The 27,969-nt window shown below is 38.8% G+C and overlaps 2 pseudogenes; both read right to left on the bottom strand.

The window, feature by feature from the left end:
• Positions 1-285: 285 nt before the first annotated feature.
• On the bottom strand, positions 286-27,882 carry LOC125346307 (annotated as a pseudogene).
• On the bottom strand, positions 11,444-13,473 carry LOC125346301 (annotated as a pseudogene).
• Positions 27,883-27,969: the final 87 nt, after the last annotated feature.

Raw genomic sequence — 27,969 nt, 5'->3', positions numbered from 1 at the left:
AGTACATTTCAATTTGTGAGGGGAAACAGATTGTCAAAACCTTTCCATAACTCCATGGCCTTTTTAATAGACGACACTATGCATGAGACCCTAACTTCATATATGGTCACTAGACAAAATAAAGCTAGTGTGTGTGTTTCTAATTCTAGCTAATGAGGATTGGTCATCTTTAGTATCATTTCTTTCTTATAGAAGTATCAAAGATCTAGGAAAAGAAAACAATCATTTTCCTTTCCAGCAATTAAGCAAACATTATTTTTTACGTGTAATATCTGGTTTTCACGGCTATTTCTTCATCAGATTAATGATTTCATCATACACCCGCCAGGGGGCGTTCAAACTCCAGATAAAGTCCATACGATTATAATCAGGAATTTCCTTGTGGTAAACCAACTTGGTGATCTGAGTCAGTAAGATCTGGATGTCAGTGGCATCTGCTATCGAATCATTAGTCCCATACCAAATAGCAGTGGGCACAGGCATGTCTTTCACATGGTAAATGGGAGGGAAATTCTACAATAAGAAAAAGAAAGAAAGAAAAGGTTGATTAAAAATTTTGAGAGCAAAAAACCAATCTCCATTGAATACTGTTCAATAAGTCTTATTTGAGAATAACTGACTCAGTTTTGAAAATCTCTTGCAATACTCTTTTCAGGTTGTTATTCGGAACAAAAAGAAATCCAACCCCCAAGTAAAGAAGGCAAACTACAGAGTTGCTACCCAATGCTGAATCAGTAAGGCTGTTGAAACCTCATCGAGGGAAGCCCTGTTCATCCGAAGTGCAGACACAGAGCTGTAGGCCCTAGTAAGTGGGAAGGGCTACTGAGGTAGTCTCTCTTAGTTTCTCTTTTTGATTAAAAAGAGACAACAAGTCAGGAAAATACAACCTGAATTTCTCCATCTTTAAGCCAAAGGTTACCATGTTTATATCACAGGGATGCTGTGAGAATGGAGTAAGAAAAAGTAAGAATGGAGTAAGATAAAGTAGCTCACTTGTAGTGTACAAGTAGTGTACTTGGTACTTAAAGATGATAATCCTATCTACACAGAGAAAGGCTTACAGTAAAGGTCTCACAGTTCTTGATTCAATAGTCTGTGCTCATGCTCACTCAGAATACTTCATGGCTCTTCTTTAGAGTCAGATAAATGGTGGAGAGAAAGACCAGTCCACAACAGCAACTGAAAACCTGTGAGCATCTGGTGAGGATCGAGGGAAAGCAAATATTGCCTAGGTGTTCCTTAGTAGCTGAGCACAGCAAAAATCTCATTAAGGAAGGCTGCTTCCCTAGATATGTAATATTGGGGATCCACTCACATTAAAAGTCTGAAACTGTTACCTGGTTGTAGTGTAGGTAGTTCTTGGCACTGCTTCCCCCAGTCAAAGGCTTGAAACCTATGATATTTTAAAATTTTAAAGGAAGATAATGTGGGAATAGAAAAACCACAATTTGAGCTATCATTTAAGACCACTGGAGTTAGCAGGGTCCTCAGAATTGAGTGTTATACCAAGATCCAGATATAATCTTTATTTATGGATCATAATTTAAAAGGAAATGAAATTATTCCACTAGAATTTACAATGTGGCTCAATTTCTCACTGCATGATTGGAGAAGTACTGACTTTATGACATGGAAAAGCAGCTACATACAAACGCTTTGAGTTACACTGGATCCAGGAATGTGCATGTTGCATAAATATTTTGTTGTTGTGATCATTATGGTTATTTTGGCAGTCCTGGAGTTTGAATTCAGGGTTTTACATTTCATGTAGGCAAGTGTTGTACCATTGCAGGAATGCTTCCAATCAATTTTGCTTTAGTGTATTTTCTGTGGTAGTACTCTTAACACTTTTAGCCCTACGGCCCATTGTATACCACAGTCCTCCCAACTCTAATTCCTACTTAACAGGGGTTATAGGTTGTGATACTAGGCCCGGGATAGATTAACATTCTTTACACACATCTTTTCCAGTAAAACTTTCATCTTTTGTCTCTTGGGAGAGTTAGTGGCTTTATGTGGTGATACAAAATCCTGATGACAATTCAGAAGTGATGGACTTATATACTATTGCAGTACCATGATATGACATCACTGAGTGGCATCACAATAACCCTTATGTCAAAGCATGCTCTGTGATCTTCACACAATGACAAGATTGCTTTGTGGTAAATTTCTCGAAATGTTCTCATGTTTAGAGATCATGATTGTACTTATGCATAATTGTGTTTCATATATACATATATGTATGTATATATACATGTTTTATGACAATATGTATATATAGCCTATTCTTTTAGTTATATTAATTGTTGGTATATTAGTGATTTTATTGGTAGAATACTTTTTCATTAGATCTAGTTATGTACTTACCAAATTATACCACATGCCAGAACATCTCTTAGAAATTTGGGGTATTAGAGCTGTTAAGTTCTGTTGCACATGAAATTTGAATTTATGCATATTTACAGGAGTATAATATTTTAACAATAGTCAGTTATTTTTGAAATATGAAATAATGTTAACTTGTACTACCTATACACCTCAAACTAAAAATATATCAAGAATCAAGCTTGAAATTGGTAAAGAAAATGAAACAACAAAGTTAGTCTACATAGCACCTGATTTTTGAAAAATGAGCCAGTCTTTGACAGCAATATCTTTGATTTAGGTCATCTTTCAGTTCTCAATTGCATGCAAGTCTACTACTTAATAAAGAAGAAATGGCAAGCATGTGCCCTTGCCATTACTAAGGAATGGGGTTAAAGTCAGCCTGGGCAGAAAAGTCTGTGACACTCTTATCTCCAAAGAAAAATCAGGAAAAGACAAAAGTGGAGCTGTGACTCAAGTGGAGAGAGGGCCAGTCTTGAGCAAAGTAGCCAAATGAAAGTCCATAGTATCTACACACACACATATGTGCCATACACGCGTGCACACACATACACACAAACATACATAGATTTTCCACAGGTTTTAGATGTGCCCAATAATCTCTACTTTTATTAGAACCTTAAATACCTAAGACTAATACTATCAGGGTATGTTTAGCCAGGAGTCCTGTCAAGAGGAGCAGGTACCAGGGTTCTACACAGGACTAAATAGGAGGAGCTAATGCCCAGAGGATTAACTTGGGCTATCTCTGAAGTCCAACCAGTTCATAAAGAAAATAGGAAGACAAACTCCATATTTAAATGCACAGGAAATGATTAGGTTTGTGGATTGTTAATCTTTGCTTTATTTATCAAAATATGAACCTTAGAAAACACTGAGATTAAAAAGGCCTTAGCAGGCACCCCTAAAATCATGAGAAGACTCTTCAAAATGCTCCCTGAAACTGAAGGCTACACTTGGCCAGTCCAAGCCCTGCCCACCTCAGAGGAAGCCTTTCCCAGCAGGCACCAAGGCTGCTCCTGGACTAAGTGGTGGTCCCTGGCCAAAGACCACAGGATGAGCCACCAAAGAGAGAATTTGAGGAAACAGCACTCTACAGACAGAGGCCTGGCACGGTACACAAAAGGGAAAATGTCCAGATTCATTGTAAGGAATCTGGACTTTGGAAGTTTTCATCAGGCACTTTCTAGATGATTAGAGCAAAAAGTCCCAAGCTCACAACTGGGATGAAGACCTCAGCCTCCAGTCTTTGACTTGGCAACAGAATGAAACAAGCATCTGGAATCCATTCAGGAAGAAGCTTGTAGCCAAGATAAACACTCTACCATAAGTGCAGTGTGCAGTGACATTGGACACCAATGAGTGTGACTGGAATACCATACAGTGGAATGATATCATTCTGTATCATAAATGAAAACAGGCTATAATTTCAGAATCCTCAAGGCAAGGGCTGGTGAAATCAAGGTGGTCACTGGAGCTTTGCCAAGGGGTGTTGTGTGCCACTCAATTAGAGAGTAGTTGGGTACTTGCCCTCAGTCTGGCTCAGTCTTCCTCCTTGCATCTCTGGAGTGCACACACTCCAGTGCTGACAGAAATTGGGCCTTTCTAACACATAGTCTTTCAGGTAGAAGTTAACAATGTTCAGCAATGTAGGGGAAGGATGTTGTTAGGATATGTAAAACAAAGAAGAGATGATAAACTGAAATGTGGTTGAAGGGGACAGTAAGTGCCTAAAAGAAAAGGATGTGTGAATAAGAGGCTTTTCAAAAGCCCAGGCCACTGCTTAAATGTAGAGGAAGCTCTGCCAGCATGGTAGGAACAATTTGCATTCCAGGAGCTCCTCTTCTAAGACACAACAAACTATGATGTTTAGCCTTCCAGTCTCTACCAGCTACGACCTTCATGCCAGGACATGACTCCTTATAGCTGATCTACAGGAATGGGCTCAGGTCAGGAAGTGTTAAAGCCATAGTTCCAATAGACAGAGCTCTGGGAAAGGAGATTAAATCCACAGTGATAATCCACACCAGGATATCCCACAGGTGGTTAGGTAGAGGAATCTCCTAGGTACATTTTTCGAAAATACAGAATCTCAGGAGCAACCAGTTCACAGCATATCATGCACATACATATGATGTATACAATATAGCAAGTCACAAAGCAAATACAATAGTGAAAAAGCCAGATAAACATATTCACTATGACTGCACTCAAACTCTAGAAAATGCAAACTAACCTAAAGTGACAGAAAGCAGATGAGTCACTGTGGTGGAAGGAGGGGCAGAGGAGGAGGAATTGAGGGCTTGAGAACACTTTGGAGGGCAGATAGCAAATTCATTATCTTGATTGACAATTGTTTTGCAATTGTACAACTAGGCAAAATGTACCAAGTTGTATACTTTGAGTATCATTAGGCTATTTATACCTCAATAATACTGTCAAAGATCAAAAGCACCCCCTTGTAGAACCAGTTAATGATAATAAAAAATTAAATTTAAAAATGCTAATACAGATTAGTACAAATGAATCTGAATTGCTTGTTCTGTTTTCTTTTAATAATTTTATTTTATTTTAAGTATTTATCAAAAGAGTTTTTAACTCACCAAATGATTAGGAGAATAATGCATCATTTTTGGTTGTTGTTGGTGCTGGAGCTGGAACTCACAGTCTAGGCACTGTCTCTGAGCTCTTCTACTCAGCTAGCACTATACCACTTACAGCTACAGTTCCACTTCTGGATTTCTGGTGGTTAATTGGTATAAGGTTCTGACAGGGACTTTTTTGCCTGGGCTGGCTTTGAATCTCCATTCTCAGCTATCAGCCTTCTGAGTAGCTATGATTACAGGTGTGGTTCATCAGCACCCAACAATAATGCATCTTGACAAATGCCATTCTCCTTCATTCCCTCATTCCCCCAAAGTCTCTATTTTTAAAAACCTGCACTTGTATACAGTGACACAAACCCAAATCCCATTCCATTTTCAAAGCAATGTATTATTAAAAGATGCCATTTTCAAACGCACACACACACACACACACACACACACACACACACACTTAAACAAAAAAAAATCCCAATCCATTGATTTTGTATGCTTACCTGCCTCCCTTTCTGCCTTCCTGGAGCTTGGAAATTATAATGTGAAACACTTATAGTGACTTTGTTTGAAATGTAACAATAAATTATTTTATATATAAAATAAAATTGCTTGGAAAAAAATCTCAAAGATGTCTTGAGTTGAAAATAAACTCCTGACATAATGTCAAGGGGGAAAGAATAATAATATAATTGTACTTCTACTGCTATGTTAATGTATAAAGCAGAATGCAGAGATACCTCCTAACTCTAAATATACATTTCTAATCTGGGCAGAGCTATAGGATTATCATTTCATTGAAAGATAAAGTTCCTATTTTGCTAATATATGACCTGGAACAGGCATGCATTACTTCTGTGATGAAATGAACATTACTCTCTCTTCAAAGTTAGTGATTCCCCTCCACACTCATGCATGGTGTGGATGTTTATCCACTAGCATTCCAAACACATTATGTTCACGGGTGACTGTGGAAATAGCAGCCCCTTGTCTCCATCGCTACTCCAAAAGCATGCTTTATGAAATAACACAGAAACATAATGACAGTCAGATGGAGAGGGAAGAAAGGGAAGCACAGAAGAAATAGGTAACTGAGAGGTAAATGGAGGAGAAGGAAGGGGAAGAGAGGAAGAAGTCAAAAGACAAAGCTTACAGCTATTTGGTGACCTCATTTACAACATGTGTGTCTCTCAGAAGGTAACACAAACAACACAAACAAAGGAGACCAGGAAGGAAACTAGATGAGACATCTACACAGACTTTTTTAGTTTAAGAAAGGCTGGACAGAATGAGATATAAATCAATGAATACTTGTGACTCTGCAACAACTCAATAAACCTTACCCAGCTCTAATCCTGAAAGGCCTACTTGCATCGTGTAACATGTCTTGCACAGAAGTTTCGGCAGAATTGTGTGTCCAATACACATCCAGTCTCAACTGTGTGATAAAAATGGCAAATTAAAGAATGGAAACAGCATTAAGGTGATACTGAAAATGAACACATTTTGTCCTGCAAAGAATTAAAACCTAAGGCTGGGAATGTGGCTGATGACTAACATGCATGAAGCGCTGGATTTGATTTCTCAGTACCACACAAACAGAAAAAAAAGGCTGGAAGTAGTGCTGTGGCTCAAATGGTGGAGTGCTAGCCTTGGGCAAAAGAAGCTCAGGAACAGTGACCATGCCTGAGTTCAAGCTCCAGGACTGGCACACACACTCAAAAAAAAAATTAAAAACAAAAGAGCTACAAACTCAAATGTATGAGAGTAGGACAAAAAAGGAATTCTCTGCCTACAAATATGCCCTATAAAATATGAATAAGCATAGTCTGATTATAGAATTGTACAGGTTGCAATCACAGGCCATTTTACTTTTTTTCTTTATGCTTTCCTGAACTTGCAAGTTGTAATTGGCAATCACCCTTCCTTTAATAATAAGAAAAATGTGATATTACTTTCAAAGATTCACTAAAGCCTTTACTGCAAGATTGTTGTTTTGAGACAGGGTTTCCTAGGTAGTCTTGGCTGGCCTTAAGTATATGATCTTCCTGCCTTAGTCTCTCAAATCCTGGGATGACTGGGGAGGGAATGGGCACAATGCCTGGCTTTGTTTCAGACTTTTAAACAATAATTTCAAAATTCATTATTATAAACTATACATAGGTTTATAAAGAAAAAGTTAGTCTGGCCAATGATTTGCATTTAATAAAACAAATAACTACATGTTACATATGTATAAGTATGTATATCTTTTAAAAATACATATATATGCATATATTAAGGCTTATATATATGTGTACATATGTATGCATGCATATGTACATAATGGAGACTCCAAATTTATACACACATATTTGTTAAGTGGAATACATTAATATAGTGGCTTAAATTGTGACACATCCTGATATTCTACTGTCAACAGAGGATAAAAGCAATCACAAAGACAGATGCCACCATAACCACTTGCTGAAAATCATTCTTGTTCCTCTTGAAAGAAAAGTCCTGCAGAGCTCTAAGAAGGGCATTGCTGAACCAATCCCATTCAATGAAGAAAACCATGGAATATTTAAATCGATTCTTAGTGTCACTCTACATACCGTATTAAAATTCCTCCTATCCAATCCCAACAAGAGAAAAAAATACATTTTCACAAAGCTCCTTCAGAACACCATAGATGCAAAAGTGGGTATGCAGCCACTTCATGGCTAGATTCTCTGAGAGGAATTCATTGTGCCCAAATATGTTCTAGAAAATATAAAGAATCCCAGATTATCTGAGCATCTTCTGCTGGGATGGAAGCTTCCACAACTCCCTTCTGAAGTACAGAACCACAAACTTCTCTATGAGTAGCCTCAGGAGTAAAATGAAGACCAGCAGATATCCAAACGAGGATACTCAAGTATAGATATGTTAGAGACATGGAATTGTATTTTCAGAGTGAAAATACAGACAATAAAATCCATTTAGAGTGGAGGTTTACAAAGGGCAAGAGACAGGACACTTGGTCCCAGGGCCAACCCCAGTCAATTTTCTATTATAGCTGGTCATGACTTCCGGATAACTGGGATTGTTCATGTTGGGATTGGTCAGTGCTGTTCTAGAACTGTGTACATGTACACCAATATGAGCCACAGACAGACCCAATATACCATGTTTAATGGATGATTTATCATTTTATGTGTTCAGTTGCAATACGTATTGTTACACTGTTGTGCAACAATCACCATTATTCATTTCCAGAACATTCTCAGCCTCCGAATCTCAAACAGTTCCATTAATTAAACTGTTCCATCCACTTCCTCTTGCCCCCATCTTTGCGTGTTCATATATGTACAGTGAACAAAAAAGTATAATGTGGGAGGCCCTTGAGCAGCAGCCAGGGAACAGTGTGGAGGCACTGCCTGAGGGCTGGAACTATGCCCTAGTGGTAGAGTTCTTGCCTCATATGCATGAAGCCCTGGGTTTGATTCCTCAGCACTACGTATATAGAAAATGCCAGAATTAGCACTGTGGCTCAAGTGACAGAATGCTAGCCTTGAGCAAAACGAAGCCAGGAACAGTGCTCAGGCTCTGATTTCAAGCTGAGAAACCTTGAGAGTCTTGTGTTTCTGACGCCACGTGTTTCCTCGACTGTTCCCCATCCACACATCAAAACCGGCAGCAGCAAGGAAGAAGCTCAGGCTGTTGTTATCCAGGTTTGAGACCCAGTTACTGAAATCGGCTAGCACACCATGCTGAAGATAGACAACTGGTTTGGGAACTGAAAAACAAACATGTTTAAGGATGGGAACTATAACTTTCAAAACAAACATGATATCTGATGAACACAGAATTGTTTTTTAAAATACCAAAGTAAATAAGAACTTGAAATAAATTAAAATATTGAGGTGGTATTTCTCATTTGTATAACACTAAATGCGTTGTAAATTGTACTGAGGAGGGAGAATAAAAACTGGACTATTTTGTATGTGGTTGTATAGATGGATGTCAGGACAGGGAGGGGGTGAGGAGAAGGGTTCTAGAGATGGAATTCAGGGCTTGCATCCTGCCTTTAGTGTTTTGACATATGGCTAGTACTTTGCCACTTGAACCACAGCTCTATTAACAGCCTTTTCTCAGTTAATTGAAGATAAATATCACATGAACTTTCCTATCTATACTGGCCATGATCCTCAGGTCTCTGCCTACTAAGTAGCTAGGACTACAGGTGTAAACTACTCATGTTGACTTAATCTACATTATTTTAACATGTCTGGGAAAAACAGCACTAACTTAATCATAAAAAATAATTTACGAGTTTTTAAGAATGTACAATGAGTTTCTATACTTTGCTCCAGTAATTGTATTTCTCACAATTATTTATAACTAAACAAGTAAAGCAAATGGTTGTACGTGTCAGGCACCAACAATCCCAGCTACACATGAAGCAATACTTGCAAAATTGTTTGGTGTAAACCAACTGAACAACTCAAGGGGGGAGAGGGAAAGGGGGAGGGGAGAATGAGGGAGGAGGTAACAAACAGTACAAGAAATGTATCTAATGCCTAACGTATGAAACTGAACCTCTTTGTAAATCACTTTGACAATTAAAAAAAAAGAAGAGCACTGGAAACATTTTCCCACTGAAAAAAAGAACTAGTTCATTGGTAAAGAGAGAACTACTACCGAGAAACAATCAAGTCTGTGAGGAAAAGCCAGTGAAGAGCTTGAGCAAATGTAGATAAGGCCACGATGAGTTCTGGTGATCACTGAATGGGACTCAGAGTGTGACAGGGGGGATACCATGACAAGGAGGAAGTGAGTGACCAGAGCTGCAGGGACAGAGAATGAAAAGGCTGTAAACAGGGGGGTGATAACAAAGGCGTGCAGTAAGAGAAAACTGCAGATACTGACCACCTTGTGTCTTGGACCAATGACATTGCCCTTGAAAACAAAGGAAAAGACAATTTAAAGATGTTAGGAATAATATTTACAGTGGCACAGTCCAGGTGAAAGAATGAACAATAAAGACAGCAAAGCAGAAAAACATGCTCCTCACAAATGACTTGACAAGTGTATTAATGGAAACTTTCAAACAATCTAAGACACCAGAAAGACCCTGGGAACGCTGTGGGAAGTTACAGTTCTGCATTCATAAGGTACTTGTGGCTCCTGTTTTATGGGACAGTAAAAGCTTACCACAATCTAGAGGTAGTTTTTACTCTAAGGATGATTTTATCCTATAGGATGATATTACACATGTAGCTCCTGTACTATATGTAGGTCAGGGAGAGCACAGCAATTTCTTAGGAAACTGAACAAAGGCATAACCAAAATGCAGGAATGGAAGCAATACGAAACTGGTGAGGTGAGTGGGCAAGGCTGACCCAACTGTGACTGCAACCAAATCTTAATGGACAGAAAAAGAAATGTTCTCTGAGTAGGAGACATTTGTGGAGGTGCTCAGTTCTGAGGAAGAGAAAACAGAACAAAACAGAACATGGCAGAGAAAGAGATGGAAACATAAGTTACATTTGTGTTTTTATAAACTTACACGTATCTGTTTCTAAGGTATTGTCTTCCAGCTATTTGAGTTGATCATCTAATAAGAGCATCTCTGTTTTAAGATTTCAGTGATGCTCTGGCTTAGGATATTTTTTTAAGTCCAATAAGAGAACATTTTGCTGAGATTTTCCTCATTGCACCGTAAGGGCACCAGCTACCACCTGGTAGCAAATACTTCTCATTATAAGTTTTTGTCATTCTCTAACAAGGCAGAAATCACCCTGTTGAATGAAATCACTGGGAATATTCTAAGTTCAAAATAAAATGTTTAACTTACACATAATACAAGTTATATACAAGATTAGGAAGAGGTGGGGGACACCTGAACAAACCCTGGAACACACAGATGTATTGATGTATGGGAGGAGAGAACACTTCAAAAACAACATGTTCCACACCATTAACTCATTAATGACTAAATAGCCACATTGAATTCAATGTAAATGTTAGAACTTCTTGGATTACTGCTATAAATACATTAAAAGAAAAAAAGAAAACACTGTCTGAGAATAGAGACTAACATACATTGCATGTATTGCAGGCATGGCAGAGGCATTTTCTTTTAAAACTTTTTCACAGACTTCATATAATCTTAAATAAAATATGCATGCCTTTATAAGATTTGACTCACTGAACTCAAAACCATTTCAATTCATGAAAAGTCACAAACTTCAGCTTTAAAAAACGTTCCAGCCTTAGGTCAAAAAGAACCTGGAAGTGTAGGTAATTTAATTAAACAAGCATGGTCAAGCTCAGAATCTGAATGTACTTTTGGAGCAAAAGCTCAAGGGGTGGGGAGAACAATCCATTTGGTAACAAGGAGTACTATGTACTGTGATATTAAAAAGGTATGGTGAAAATGTACCTTTTACCTTTTACTAAAGCTCATACAAGTTCCTTGGTCCATAAAAAACTAGGTTAGATTTGTGTCTTCTAGTCTGGTTGACTTTTATTCCAGCCACGTATCTATTTCTTGCCCATTTAAACAAAACCAAACAAAAACCAACCAAATAACACTGTGGGGGGCAGGGAAGAAGCTGAAAAACTTGGTTGCCAACCGTTTGTACATGTTGATGTTTTTGTTTTCCTGTGGCTTCTGCATTTCACATCAGCATTTGGAGGTAATAGGGTTTTTTGTTTGTTTTTTAATAGCATCTATCATACCTAGTATAAAAAAATTTCCCAAGAAACCACAAAAGATTGTTCTTTTTTGTGTGTCAACTTTTTTTTGCCTCACTGGAATCAGTTCAAGTCCTAACAAAAAGACGGTAGTTAGGACACCACTGTTTCTGTGGACTAGGTGACACTGGTTGAGTTTGTGCTGGCGTTAGTGTTACTTCCCTTGCTGTTGCTGGTTGATTCACTAGGTGGCACTTGGCTGGAAAGATCGCCCCTGCTGCGCTGCAGTGTGGCCAAGGCCCTGATTCAGGGGCGTAGGTAAAGGTAAGGCTGGTGGAATAAATGAGTCTGTCATTGCAGACCAAAGTTACTGGAACCTGAACTGGCCGCCAGACCCATCTCCAACCTTCTCGGAATACAGAAATGTCTGGGACCACACAGAGCATACTCTCTCCACATCTGTACATAGTTTCAGCTTCTACATCCTCAAACAACACTCGTAAACTTGGAGTTGAAATTCTGTCCTATAAGTTCAAGCATTGCTACGTCCTCGCCACCATTCAACTGAAAGCTTCCACAACAGGCACAGGGGTGACCGGGGCCAGAACCGTCCCCCTTCCCTCGTAAAATGTATACTCTGCCTTACCTGTGCTAACGATTGTCCAGAAAGCTCCGTCATTTATCACCTCTTTATTTGGTTCTTTGGGGCATGGAGTGGCCTGAAATTGTATTATTCTTTCTTGAGAAAGGCACACATACATTCTTTCTGTAGCCTTAAGGTAAAATGAGCATTTGTGGAGTTGTGACACAAGATCATCTGCATCCAGTAATGCCGTCTGTTTAGCAGCTTTCCTAATTATCAATCTTGGGAGTGCCATGCCTGTCACTGAGCACACAAGCTTGACTGTTTGTCCATAGTGGATGTAACCATCTTGGACTGTGAATTCGCCTTTCGATTCGTCATCATCCAAGAGATGAATATAAAATGCTCCCCACTGCTGTGAACTGGCATGGAAATTGCCTCCTTCTACATGAAAGTATCTGGTACTAACTGTCTGGGATCGAAGTCGATTAAACAAAGCCACCTTTGTTCCCGAGGCAATGCATAAATCAGCATTTTTCAACGACTGCTTCTTTTTGGAAGGTTTGGAGATGACTTTTATCCTCTTGCTAAGGAAGACGACAGTGTCATCACAGTTGCCATAAAACATCTTTACAGACAACACAAAGTGTTTTCTTTTGTCTGAATCAGATATGTACACTGTTTTGGCTGTACAATAATTCTTTCCTTCCAAGTGCAGCTGCTGCATTTCTTGGTCACTATTGCCTATTCCAATAAATGCACATGCTTGAGACACTTGTTCAGAACAACCATCACATTCCATTTGTTCTTTTTTTTTCTTCCATGCACTACCTATAAGATATACACAAGGAGGAGGGTAAAAAAAAAAAAAACCAAAAAACTTTTTTTCATTTTCATATGGCTTCTGTGCAAATTTTGCATTAAGAATGAGTACTGTTTGATCTCCTCTTTCTTTTAAATAATTTCGCATTGCTTCCCTAGTGAGTCATTTGAGTGGAGGATGCTCACCAAATTTCCTTCTAATCCAGGCCATGGTACTTCAAGAACATGTTAAGGTAAGTCACAGCTTGGAACACTTCGATGCACCTCAAAACACCTTATCCAGAATATCTGTATCATTCTCCTTTCCTTTTGAGATCATAACGGTTCCGAAGAACTATAATGCTTCCATTTGAATGATAATCTCATAATTTCAATGATCTGTCACAACCGGCGCCATCTTCAACAAACTCTCGCCAAAACTCCAACCCTCGTGAGATCCCCCCACCCCCAAGCCTGTCCGGGTTCCTCTCTCCTCTTCCCCCCCCTCCCGTCCCCCTGCCCCTCCCCCGCCACCCCCCCCCCCGCCACTCCCTCCCCGCCCCTTCCCTTTTTTGCTTGGCTTCTCCATTCCACCCAGCCCCGGTACTCCGATGCTGATTTTCCTGATTCAATACTTTTTCTTCTGATCTAGTTATGGAGTCACCACATTGTCCCACGTGTCAGAACATCTCTTACTAGCTTGGGGTACTATAGTTGTCAAATTATGTTGCAAGTTAAATTTAAATTTATGCATCGGTAGAAGAGTATGATACTACTATTTTACAAAAAGTCAGTTCTATTTGAAATATGAAATAATTTCACCCCCTACTTCCTGTACAGCTCAAAATTAAAAATATATCTAGACTCAAGCCGGAAATTGGCAAACCAAATGAAACTTCAAAATTTGGTCACATGGCACCTGATTCTTAAAATATGAGCTAGTCTTTGACAAAAGTATCCTTGATTTTTGTGATATTTCAGTTCCCAATTGCATACAATTCTACCACTTGATGTAGAAGAAATGGCTTATTAGCATGTGCCCTTGTATTACAAATGGCAGCTACCAAATTCTAAGGCACACTTAAAAGATAGCACAGCACAGGGATCTCTTCTACTCTCTAGTTGAGAGTGAAAACACACAAATGTAACGTTTCTTGCTATGGCCTGAAGATAGCAAGTTGCTACTTAGTCACATACATCTTCATCAGCATTTATATGAAGCCCAAGAAGTAAGGACACACTAAACCTAGAGCTCAGGCTGCACTTGACCCTTTCATTTTTGGAATCATCTGGGATTTGAAGCTACCTACATGAAAGAGCATCTCCAAAGCACAGAAGGATGAAATATATTGATGGTCACAAAAACCGTGAAATAAGTGAAAGTCCAAAAATGGGCATGATTTACATCATTATAAGAAACAGCAGTTCCTGGTTATAAATATAATTTGCAAGTAACCTCTAACAATGATATGAAGTGGGGAGCTGGAGGCTGGTGGCTCATGCCCATACTCCTACTCAGAAGGCTGAGAACTGAGGAATGCCTTTCAAAGTTTGCCTGGGCAGAACAGAAAGTCTGTGACACACTTATCTCCAATTAACCAGTAAAAGACTAAAAGTGGAGCTGTGGCTCAATTGATTAAAGTGCCAACACACACACACACACACACACACACACACACACACACACACACACACAGATTTTCCACAGATTTTCCACAGATCTTTGATGGGCCCAGTAGTATCTATTCTTTTTTTTTTTTTCAAATTTTTATTATCGAACTGATGTACAGAGAGGTTACAGTTTCATACATTAGGCATTGGATACATTTCTTGTACTGTTTGTTACCTTGTCCCTCATACCAGTAGTATCTATTCTTATTAGCACCTGAAGTAGCTGTGACCAATACTATAAAGGTATGTTTAGCCAGGCATCCACTCCAGGGAAGCAAGTGCCTGGGTTCTGCACAGGACTAATGAATGGGAGATGATTCCCACAGGCTTAACTTGGGCTATCTCTGAAGTTCCTCAGGTTCATAAAGAAAATAGAAAGACATACGCCACATTAAAAGAAAAATGTGTGATCATTTTTGTGCGTTCAGATCAGTTACAGTAAGTATATTCGAACTATTGTGCAACAATCACCACTATCTATTTCCAGAACATTCTTAGCCTCCTACTCTCAAACTCCATTGCCATTAATTAAACTGTTTTATCCCCATCCTCCTTCCCCCATCATTGCATGTTTTTATATGTAAAATTTTATTGAAACAGCCACATTATGTCTTTCTCCTGGCAATTCTCATTCTACAGTGGTAGATGGAATTCAAGCACTTCAAATAACCCATCTAATAGTTTAGAAAATAAATTTGTTGAACCATGTTCTACAGTACCCCTCGTCAGTGAGTCAGCGAATCTGTGATCTGCTACTACCAGGACAATCATTGTGTTCTTTTTTAAAATTTATTTATTTATTTTATTATTTTTGCCATACCTGGGACTTGGACTCAGGGCCTGAGCAGTGTCCCTGGCTTTTTTTTTTTTTTTTTTTTTTTTGCTCAAGGCTAGCACTCTGCCACTTGAGCCACATCGCCACTTCTGGCCATTTTCTATATATGTGGTGCTGGAGAATTGAACCCAGGGCTTCACGTATATGAGGCAAGCGCTTTTTGCCACTAGGCCATATTCCCAGCCAATCATTATGTTCTTAAGGTGTGCATTGTACAGCAGGAAATGAGAGACATGTCTTTCTGTATTCAAATCAAATCTATCTCTTTTTCATGTTTACCACTTATACCGACAAGTGGAAATAGAAGGCAATTTCAGGGATTAAATATGACTCTCAAAAAAATAGACGCTAGAAGTCTTAACTATCACTATTTTAGAATAGCCTTACTTGGAGATAAAGTCTTTGTAGAAAAATCAATTGAAAATTGATGTCTGTAAGTAAGGGAAAATGTGGACATGGAGATAGCTAGACACAGAGGAACACCAAGAAAAGAGGAAAGCAGAAATTAGAATGATGCTTCCACCAACAGGAATGGCCAAAGAGTGCCAACAACTACCAGTAGGGAAGACCCATGGAAAAGATTGGTCCTCATAGCTGTAGCAAACTAATGTGTGTGTGTGAAATGGATGGACATGAAGATGACAAGTACCACCTGTCTCAGATTTGATGAGTACAGTGCCATTTCACAACTTGGTCACTACAAGGCAATTACCTGGTACAGTGACTATGAGACCGAGGTTTTTTCCAGCAAAGAACATATTGCTTTAAACTTTCCTTTCACATATAGAAGGAGACCTTAAAATAATGATCAGAAGCATAAATACACAAGCCAGTGATAGTTGCTTATTATAATTATCCAATATTATACACTATATATAATTGCCTGTGCTAGACTTTTCGATAGTACTGGTAATATAATATGTTGGTTTACACCAGCATCATTAACATAGTAGGGTGAATTGTGACTTCACTAGGTGACAGGAAATGTTCAGATGTATTATAGTCTTACAAGGGCACCACTCAATATGTGATCCCTTGTTGAAAAAAAAAGTATATTACATGATGCATGATCATGTAGCTTCCTGGACACAATTTCAAGTTTGTACATATGTATGTATAAATGCATAAAATGTCTAATGCAAGAATGAAGGGCTTTTAATTTCAGGGGCCCTAAAACAACTTCCCTTGAATGGTTTTTCTTTCTTGAATAGAACTTAGGACTACAGAGCTATGGGCTTAGGATAATGTGTTTAGTGGACATATTGGAAAATATAAGTAACACTATCTTTACATCATCTTCCAGTGCTTATGGAAATGTTGCTCACTTTGTCTTCTATCTCCCACCCACAGTTATGCAAGAGCTCACCTCATGGAGTAAACGACTAGCCCAGCTAATGTATGTATATACATTTCCTTTGTAGTGAATAGAGAGCTTCACTAGCATGTTAGCTATGATTCCCCATGGCTACAGTATTCTCAAATTCTATGCTTCTACAGGACCCCAGGCATAGCAAGTAGAGGTGAAGGAAAGAAGAGAAACCCATTGCTCGCTAAGAACAAACACAGAGAAGAACAGCAGAGTCTCCCTCCATGGGGCAGTGCTTCCATCCGAAGGGGAAAGCTATTGGAAGGGAAAGATGAGGGTAAACCATGTACCTCTAAGATAACGTTGAACAACTTTCCTAACATGACTAAAGGGCTTGGAATGAAATCCCATGAAATCAAAGGAGCCAAAGCAGAGACCATTTTGTTTTTTTGGGCCAGTTGAGGAATCTGTGAAAATCCTATGAAACCTGTGGGAATAAAAAGGAATTGGACCTTATAGGACATTTCTTCTCAGAACAGGCAGGAGAGATCAAGAATCATGCAGGAGGCACTTGAGTAGCAGCAAGGGAACAGTGCAGAGACACCCCCTGAGGAGACAGAACACCCAAAATGATGCCCTCCAAGCAGGGAATTTCATCAAACTAGAAAATCAAGTATTCCCCAAGAGCTTGTTTTTAATATAAATTAGAAATGCCTTGAAAGAAATCTAGAATGGGAGATCCACAAAATCTGTCCATTTTCTTTAACAATGTCAACTGTAACTTTGTAACATTAGGCTTGGCTCTCAATCTCTTGAATTCTCTGACCCCAACTCCATCCCTAATTCAGAGACCAACCAAATAGACACCCATCATCCAAGGGGAACTCAATCATTAATTAAACTATCAAAACTGCACACATACCGATGGTAGTGCCCTGAGAATGACCACAAAATACAACTTCTCTTGGCCAGTTTTATTGAGGACATAGTCAGTGGAAGCTGGGACATCATATTTTGCCATCTCACCAAAAATATAATACAAAAACAAGAACAAAAAAAAAAACCCCAAGAACAAGTTCATTGAACTGATACATAAATAGAACACTGCACAAACACTAAGCTTGGAAATTGAGGTTCTGTCATATATTGAACTGGGTAAGCCAGCGCTGAGTTGAAGAAATGAGTCATACCTAAGATATCAGAAAGGTCCCTGGATTCCATTCCCTATGTGCCTCTCAAACAGAACTATTACCCTGATCTTTTATGTACTGTCTGAGTGGCTGTACTTGGTTTCATTCATGTGGGTACATGGAGTTATGCTCGGTTAGTCCCATTTTATTATGTTGATACACCACACTCTCATTGTACATTTATGACACTCTTTACAGGCACACATGTGGGTACTTTGCAGTTTTTTCACTATCATAAAGAGGTAACAATAAACCTTCTCTGATACATGTCTTTTCATAGAAGTTCTTATTATTGGATTTCATGTCCTTAGAGAGGCTTTGGTTGTATAAATGGGAGGAGAGACTAGAGACACCCACAATGCTGACCTATGCTAATGTCTCAGACAGCTAGTGGTATCCCCAAACCAGGTACATAGACATAGGTGTGTGTGTGTGTGTGTGTGTGTGTGTGTGTGTGTGTGTGTGTGTGTGTGTGTGTGTGTGTGTGTAGCATCATGGTCAGATGAGCCAGTAGTATATGAGGTGAGCCAGTTGTTCTCTACATTTTACAATATGCCAGGCTCTGCAGAAACTCTTTACCTTTATTTTCTAATATCAGTCTTCCAAAATCCTTATGATTAGGTGTTCATTATCTCCATGTCATAAATAATGAAATAGGGAGGATTTCTATAATGTATCCAGTGTCATATGAAGCCTACTGGTGGATCCTGAAGTGAACATCTGGGAAATGTGTTTATGAAGACAGAGGAAGGGTACCTGACTCTACAGTGCCCACAACAAAAGGAAGGCCAAAATTCCCAACTGAATTTAATCATTAATGTACTTATTTCTTTCCAATTTTGCCTTAATATTCAGTATTAAATTCCTGGCAAGGCTTAAGACTTTCAAAAGACACTAGTATCTTCATTCATACAGCTTGAGAATTATTTGTGGATGGCCTTTTTTTTGTTGAATTCCTGTGTATCTGCCTGCTTCTTAAGTGTCACAGAAACAAACCCAAGTCATAAGCAACTGCAATGTACCTGAAAGCCCAGAATTTATCCTGAGAAACTGAGAGTCTTGTGTTTCCGAGACCATGTGTTTCCTCGACTGTTCCCCATCCACACATCAAAACCGGCATCAGCAAGGATGAAGGCCAGGCTGTTGTTATCCAGGTTTGAGACCTAGTTACTGGAAGAGCCGAGCACACCATGATGAAGATACACAACTGGTTTGGGAACTGAAAAACATTCATATTGAAGGATGGGAACTATAAGTTAAAAAAAATATGATATCTGATGAACAGAATTGTTTTTTAAACTACCAAAACAAAAACTGAAATGGAAATAAATTAAAATTTTTATTATCAAGGTAATGTACAGAGTGGTTAAAATTACATAAATAAGATAGTGAGTACATTTTATCAAACTTTTTACCTCTTCCCTCATTTTCTCCCACCTTCTTTCCTCTCCCCCCATAAGATATACAGTTAGTTTAGAACATATTGTCTTGTAAGTTTTGCTGTTGCATTGGTTCACCTTTTATCCTTTGTCTCGCCATTTTATTATTCTCCTTCCCTTCTCTAATTCAGACAAGTATATATACAATACCTAGACTACCAAAAGCAATACAGTGGGAACAGGGGCTAAACCATAGGAAAGATAAACAAAAAAAAAAAAGAAAGAAAGAAAGAAAGAATTTTACATAGTACAGTAAAAATAACACCAACAATGATAAACCACTTGTTTCCATATCTTGGAGTTCATTTTGCTTAGCAACATCTTATGTGATCATATGTACATAGCTATTTCTGTATGCCAACAATGTGCAGAGCAAACTTACTCTTACCGTACAATCTTGTAATCATGCTACCTGATGCTTTACCAAAATGAACTGAAAGTATTTATCGACACAGAAACCTGCAAATGCTCGCCATAGCTAAAATGTCTATTATTTGAAAACGGGAAATAAGGTGCTTTCCATAAGTAAATCAGTAGATAAATATATCCATATAACAGAGTGAAACATAACACTAATGAGAATTGAGTCATCAAGCCATGAAAAGGCATAGAAAAACCTTAAATGCCATATCACTGTGTGAACATGACACTCTGAAAGGTTACAGTCTATATGATATTGTAGAAAACTGAGAGAGATGACAAAAAGATCAGGGCTTACCAGGGATTGGAGAAGAGGGCAGAATAAATAAGCAGAACAAGGCAAAAGTTCAAAACAGTAAAGTTATCAACACAAATACCATACCACACTACTAGCTATGTGCTCCAATCCATAGAATAGATTGAGAGAGGTCCTCAATGTAAACTCTGAAGGGTGACAAAAATGTGTCAGTTTAAATTTAGCAATTATAACAAATGCATAATTGACAGATGTTTGTGAAAAGAAGGGGTATGGAACACCTCTGCACACTGATGTTTAGGGTATCTTGACACACAATTGGGAAAAATTATAAGTCCTTATTTACTCAGTTCTGCTTATCTACTTTGCTATGAACCTAAGACTTCTCTAAAATGTAAAGCTAATAAAAATATGAAGGATTACATTTTAAAGATATATTGTATTCATGAACTGCTTTGTTCCATGGGAATTCATTGTACAAGTACTTCAGATAATTTTTTTAAACCAAGTTGAAGCCTGGAGCTAATGGCTCACTTCAGTAATCCTGGCTTAGTGAGGGAGCTAAGAGAAGAGGTATTAGGTCCACATTGTCAGATGTCCTTATCTTGAGGGCACAGGGCAGTGCCTTGATTCACTAACACTCTGGCCTTGCAAAAGACCAAAATCGATTTCCAGTTTGGCACAGGAAGAAAACTTTTCCCCTACCCTTGTTTGGACTAAGGACATACACTACTAGCTTGGCTCTGTAAACAATTTTCTACTGCTTAGACTCTAAGTACTTCCTTGGGGTAAGTCGATCCCATATACCTCTCCTTAAAATTTCTTCTAGGTACTGCCCCTAGCTTCCTTCAGTGTTACTCACTACCAGAGATTGTATTGTTTTTTAACCAGGTTCTCTCTCAGACCTCCAAAACTGGTTGCCCCTATAAGAGACTATATCACATAAAGAATGTATGCAAAGGGAGCTGGGTTGTAGCTAGTGACAACTTGTGTCTAGCAAGTGCAGTGTTCTATGTTCAATCCTTAGTACAAACAAAGAAAAAAATTAAAGAATATATACAAAAGATAAAAATTTATGAACATATTTATGTAATTAGGTTGGTTTCCTTCCTTTCTTTCCTATCAAAAGAGTTTTGTAAGATCAAGATTAATTTCCTGATGTAATATGAGTTCATTTTTTTCTCTATAAAAATAAATGCTTTATGTTATTAAACTTCTCAAGGTTGAAGAAACACACACACACACACACACACACACACACACACACAAAGCACATATAAGATGAACAACACAACCTCAAGAGTCTTTTAATCGACAAGTCAAGAGCCTTTAAATCATCACTTTTAGCTAACTAAATATTAAAAGCGATAATGCCAGTTGTTTCTGTCTGTTTCTTTTCCTCAAGTACATAACTACCTCAGATATAAAGTTAAAAAGATATTACCAAACCAAGCAGGTACCCTCTAAAATAATGTTACTACACCAAACAGGCTTGAGTCCATGCGCTCCTAACAAAAATTTTAAAAAGTTTAATGGAATCTGGGAATATGGCCTAGTGGTAGAGTGCTTGCCTCACATACATGGAGCCCTGGATTTGATTCCTCAGCACCCTGTAAACAGAAAAATCCAGACATGGTGCTGTGGCTCAAGTGATAGAGTGCTGGCCTTGAGCAAAAAGAAGCCAGAGACAGTGCTCAGACCCTGAGTTCAAGCACCAGGACAGGCCCCTCCACCCCCCCAAAAAGTTTAATGACATCTATAATGTTGTCAATCTGAACTAGTATCATCAAACAATATGTGCAACAGAAATACCAACTGTTTGGGCTGGGGTTACGGCCTAGTGGCAAGAGTGCTTGCCTCAAATACATGAAGCCCTGAGTTCAGTTCCTCAGCACCACATATATAGAAAATGGCCAGAAGTGGCGCTGTGGCTCAAGTGGTAGAGTGCTAGCCTTGAGCAAAAAGAAGCCAGGGACAGTGCTCAAGCCATGAGTTCAGTCCCCAAGACTGGCAAACAAAAAGCCCAGAAACTAAAAAACCTCAATACTGAGAAAAGAAATACCCACTGTTTAATCAGTTATTGTTTTGAACATTCACCATAGCTACTCTTAAGTCTTTTGTCATTGCAGACTTAATCCTCCTCTGGAACATTTGCAATTAGGCTTATAGAAGATGGTCTCTCAGTGTCAGGCTGTCAGCTTAGCTTAGGCAAGCCATGCTTGGGTGATATTTCTATTGGTACCTCTATTGCTTAAATATTTTGGCCACTTGTGTGTCTTGTTGGCACAGACTCACACTTGACCTGCAGAACCCCCCCCCCACTGTGTGTATGTGTGTGTGTGTGTGTGTGTGTGTGTGTGAGAGAGAGAGGGGGGGGGAATGTATCCTCCTACATAAAAACCAACTGAGAGACTGGAGCTAATGGCTCCTAGCTGCTCAGGGAGCTGAGATCTGATGACTTTGGTTCAAAGCCAGCCTGGGGAGGAAAGTGGGTAAGATTCTTATCTCCAATTAACAACCATAAAATGGAAAGTGGCACTGTGACTCAAGAGGTAGAGCCCTAGCCTTGAGCCAAATAGCTCAAGGAAAGCTCCCAGGCCCAGAGTTCAAGCACTATGACCAACAAAACAAAAATAAAAACAAACAAACAAACAAAAACCTAAGACATTTAGTCCCAGGAATGAGAAAAATAAAATAAAAATACAAATAGACATTTAGAAAAAAAGTTTATTCTAATGATGAGAGGCCATACAAAGGCAGTTGAAAAACTATTCAGAGAAGACAGGATGTTGTCACATTCCAAATGGAGTCACCTGTGCTTCCTATTCCAAAAGTAACTAAAGCCAAGAGGTTAAGAAAAAATGGCTTCTGAGAATGGCTACCTGATGCTCATGCCCGTCTACTTTCCTACAGGACAGAAATGTATACTATTTCCTTTCCTTTACTTGCTATTCCTGTAAGTACACAAAAAACTCAGAGTCTCCATAACTTTTGTTCAAAAAGGACTCACTCAACTTTAGAAAGTTTGCAAACACTCAAAATTAGATGGCTATGTTTGCTTACATTTTGCCTTCTTTCTGGTTTCTTCTTTCTCTGTTGCATCTTACAGATGCCTATTAACCAACTAGACTGGTGTTAGCACTTTGGTCCATTTGTTTCCCTCTAAACCAATCTTCTCAGATGATTGAGTCCTTGCCATTTCCCCAACAGCTCCCATTTCTCTCTTGGCCCCAAGATCAAAAAGGGCAATGCAAACCCTTCCTCGCCTGGCTGTAGACAAGGGGCCCAAGTGGACTCGGCACTGGAATATCAGGTACTCCCTCCCGTCAAATGCACAATCAATCTCTTTCACCAGCCCTTCAAACATCAATAGATAACATTTTCATCTGCCATAACTGACCTCCAGAGAGAAAAGCTCCCTGGAAGCCATGTGACTTCAAACTGCAAGGAATGGACTTACAGAGAACAGCAAAGAGTAGAATCAGTGTCTTCTGACAGGAAGAATATCACCTGTTTGTAAATGAGACTGGCACATCCTAGACAGCAAAGCAGCTCAAATTCCTCACTTCCCAACTCAGGGAATTAAGAGCCCACTCCAGGGATGACTGCTCTTCACTCTACAGAGTGTTCACTTGTATAGCACCAAAACTGAGGCCCCTACTTATATAACTCCTACAACTGTGGTAAATTCATACATTAACTTTGTCTCAAAAATTTTTTCCAACATCTGGATTCTTTTATTTTTTTTTACAGACATCTTCACAAAACATGTAGACAATATTCTTCTCAAATGGCTTCATTACCAGCAGGTTCCTCAGCTCCTGGGCCAGGAATGCCTAACCAGACCTCTTGCCTTTAATCCAGTACTCTACCATTGACAATATTCCTCCTCTGCAGAAAGTAGCCAGGGAGCCTTCTTACCCTGCTTCTATCCTAACTGTCCTAATAAGTAATAGAAACAAAAGGCACTTGGGTAAGGTCCATATTGCCAGATGTCCTTATCTTAAGGCCATAGAACAGTGCCTTGATTCACTGACACTCTCACCTTGCCCTCTTTCTCAGGCCAGATAAACATATGTAGCAGACAACAGATATAAATCTCCCCCAGTTTAATCTTTGAACAGAGATCCTGGCTCTACTCCCTCTCTGCCTGCAACTATGACCTTATTTTTCACCATTTCTCCCACCATTAATTACCTTCCAACTGCCTCCATTGGATAATTCTAGCATTCTTTCAGACCCACTATAAACACTTCAGATTGTAAAGCAAAGAGTGAGTCTCTAGTTTTGGATACAAGCCTACCATTGCAGGTTTTTTCATAACAAATCTGTGCTGATGTGGAGCCATCTGTTTACTCTTATTTCCCTTATTTTCCCCTTTTTGAACCTAACATGAGGATCAAACCCAGACCAGGCAGAAAAATCCGTGAGACTCTTATATCCAATTAACTAGCAAAAAAAAAAACTAGCAGTAGAGCTGAGGCCCAAGTGGTAGAGTGCCAGCCTTGAGTGAAAAAGCTTCAGAAAGCTCACAAGGCCTCGGGTTGAAGCACTCATACTTGCGCACACACACACACACACACACACACACACACGTAAAACTTAAATTGAATACAATTTAAAATAAAAAAAACCTGAATTCAGAAATGTGTCTAAATCCACTTATTTTCTATTCACCTGAGATAGTGAAAAAGCATGAGAAAAACAAGACTTGGAAATGAAAGAAACCTGAGCTCAAACTCCTAGAGTGTTGAGACCATTCAATAGCTGAACAAACCTTAATTCAAAACCAACTATATATTAGGTATCTTTTTAGGCATGAAAAACTAACTACACTACATGCATTATGGAAATATCCCAATGAAATAAATCCCTTGTATGGATTGTAACATATGTTAATAAAAGCACATAAAATAGATTTCACTAGGGACAGAGCAAAGAACAAAAGTGGCAGGAACAAAACAGTATCCCTATAAAGCTGACATTACATTGTTTTTGAGCCAGACAGACCTGGGCTCAATAAAGTTACTCCTCAAGTTTTGACAAATACCTTGAATACTCAAAATGTCTATCATCCTTGCAGAGTGAATATGATAATATGGACCTTATAAGGAACAATGATCTCTAAGATTCTTCTGTGAGAAGTTATGAACCAAATGTCTGACAAACAGGGAGGGTGCAATCTATATCAGCTTCTAATATTCACTTGCTGTTTAGCCAGCCTGAGCCTTAGATTTATAAATAATAGTTCAACAAGATGAATGAGACCACTGAGCCAGGCATTGTGGGGCAAGTCTGTAGCACTAGCAATGAGAGACAGTGGTAAGAGGATCAAGGGTTCAAGGCCAGCCAGAACTCTGTAGTGAGACCATCATAAAACAAAACCAAAAACACCTGTGGCTCAAATTAATAGACTGTTAGCCTTGAGCAAAAAAGCTCTGGGCCAATGTCAAGGCCTTCATTTTAAGCCCCACAACTGACCACCCAAAACAAGCAAAAGGCAAAAATGTAGAAAAGGAAGATAATGAGGTGTGAAGGCCAATAAATGGCACATAGTTCAAACTAAACAAATAGCTCCCAGTGCCTTCAATTCATTCTTTATGATAGCAAAACAATAAGCTAATTGTCAAGTGAACAAATAATTAAAGTGCAATCCATGTGGTTTAATAAATCAGTCATCAACAATGAGAGTGAATGTTCAAAAGGCTACAAAAATAGAGGCAGAATTCAAAATGATAGACTACTTTAAACTATAGCCATACAGAAATATTGTAAACAATGAGGAGTAAAGAATATCATGAAAAAGAAATGGGAAGACTGACTTCTAGGAAGGAGACTAGAATTGAACTGATGAATGTTGAGGTAGCTTGAAGCAGTTACTTGAAGAGCTCTTCTCTCTTATAACACAACACACCATACCTTGCTCAGAGTGGTTCTTCTTCCCATGAGGGATTCAGTGAAGGCCCAGGATATACCCATCCTCTGTCTCCACGAAATGTTCCTCACAAGGGTATCCCCAGTATCGTATCATCTGAATCTGGGAGGAGAACAGACAACAAGCATTCTATGAGTAAAATCTGGTCCAATTTCCCACATGAATAGACAAAGGAGAAAACAGCACATAATAACAATCTCCAGGTTGTTATTTAGGAAATCACCTGTTACTGATGTCTGTGTCTCTTCAGCATTGCCAACAGTCCAACATAAAACTAAATCATCTACAAGTATAGGTATATCATCAAACTTTGTTTTCATCATTCTAACCTGTTGTGTACCAAGTAATATTGCCATAGTAATTGGATGTGGGCCTTCATTCTATCCTGCACACCAGGTAAAAAGAAACTCTTTCCACTAGGCAGCCCGGCTCACGCCTGTTATCCTACGAGGACTGCAGTTCTTAGCCAGCTCCGGCAGGAAAGTCCATGAGACTCTTATTTCCACCAATTGTCAACGAGAAAACCAGATGTGGTGCTGTGGCTCAAGTGTTGAGCTGAAAGAGCTCATGGACAACACCCAAACCTAGAATTCGAGCCCCATGACCCACAAAAAAAAAAGAAACATTATTTTCTTTCTAAATAGGAGAGTGATTATTGCCTTGTTTTCACGGTCCTATCCTATGAAATCAAGCAGGAAAAAAGTCAATTCATTTTTTATGAACAGTCTAATAACAATTACATTAGAATGTCTAGGGGGAGTTGAAGAAAAGCAGGCTCTCTCTGTGTCTTGTCTGTGCCTACCTCTGTCTCTGTCTCTGTCTCTCTTTGTGTGTCTGTCTCTGACTTTCATCTCCCTGTCTCTCCCTAAAACTTAATCTTTAACCTCATCATCAGGGCTTGGAATGTGGCATAGCAGTAGAGTGCTTGGGTTTGAATTCTCAGTACCAAATAAATATTTAAAGCTTGAGTGTTACTGTGGCTCAAGTGGTAAAGTGCTATCCTTGAGCAAAAGAAGCTCAGGGACAGTGCCCAGGCCCTGAGTTCAAGCCCCAGGATTGGCAAAAAAAAAAAAAAGACACCATTATCAGGCTATTAATTTTTCCAACTCTAAGCTCATTCTTCAGCTGGGTACCTTCATGTTCTAGTTTAGAGCTATTGTTTGCTTTAATAAACTGTATTGTTCTGACATTTTAGATCTAAATATATTTTCAAAATTTTTAATTGATATGAGAATAATAACTGTGAAATGCATTAAATAATTAAGGGTCTATTTTTACTTCCCCTAAACTTCTTTTCAGACACTTTGACTTTGGAGATAGAGCATGGGCACTAGAAATTCTTAATCACAATTTTGTTCCAAGTATCATTAAAACAACCCTTAGTAATAATGCTCTTAAGGACTTGTAACTCCCTTCTTACTTATCCTTAAACAAATTCTGTGAAACTCAAAAACAAAATAGATTAATGAAAATATTATCTTAACAAGAACAGAGTTTTCAACAATCACATGAAGTTCATTCCATACACATGACTCATTCCAGAATCTAAGATTCAGAGGAAGTGGAGAAAACATAATGAACTATTAAGAGATCAGAGTTATGCCTTCATACAGCCATATAAATGTAAATAAGAGAACAACGTTTGTCATGCTTGCATTTTAAAAGCATGTAACTTGGGAAAACTTACCACAATCATGTTTGCTTCAGGATTCACAGCTGATACCGTCCCTCTGCTCCCCTGGGAGTGCAGGATCCCCAGGACCAAACACACCAGGAACTCCAGGAAATACATTGTCATTTAAACAAAGCAATCCATTATTACTTCTCCACAATTACACTAGAGCTAAATGTACTCACAAACTTTCAGGAAAGCAGAATTCTGTAA

This window comes from Perognathus longimembris, chromosome 2, assembly GCF_023159225.1.
Source record: "Perognathus longimembris pacificus isolate PPM17 chromosome 2, ASM2315922v1, whole genome shotgun sequence".
NCBI classification, from domain to species: domain Eukaryota; kingdom Metazoa; phylum Chordata; class Mammalia; order Rodentia; family Heteromyidae; genus Perognathus; species Perognathus longimembris.
This window is presented reverse-complemented; position numbering and strand designations above follow the sequence as displayed.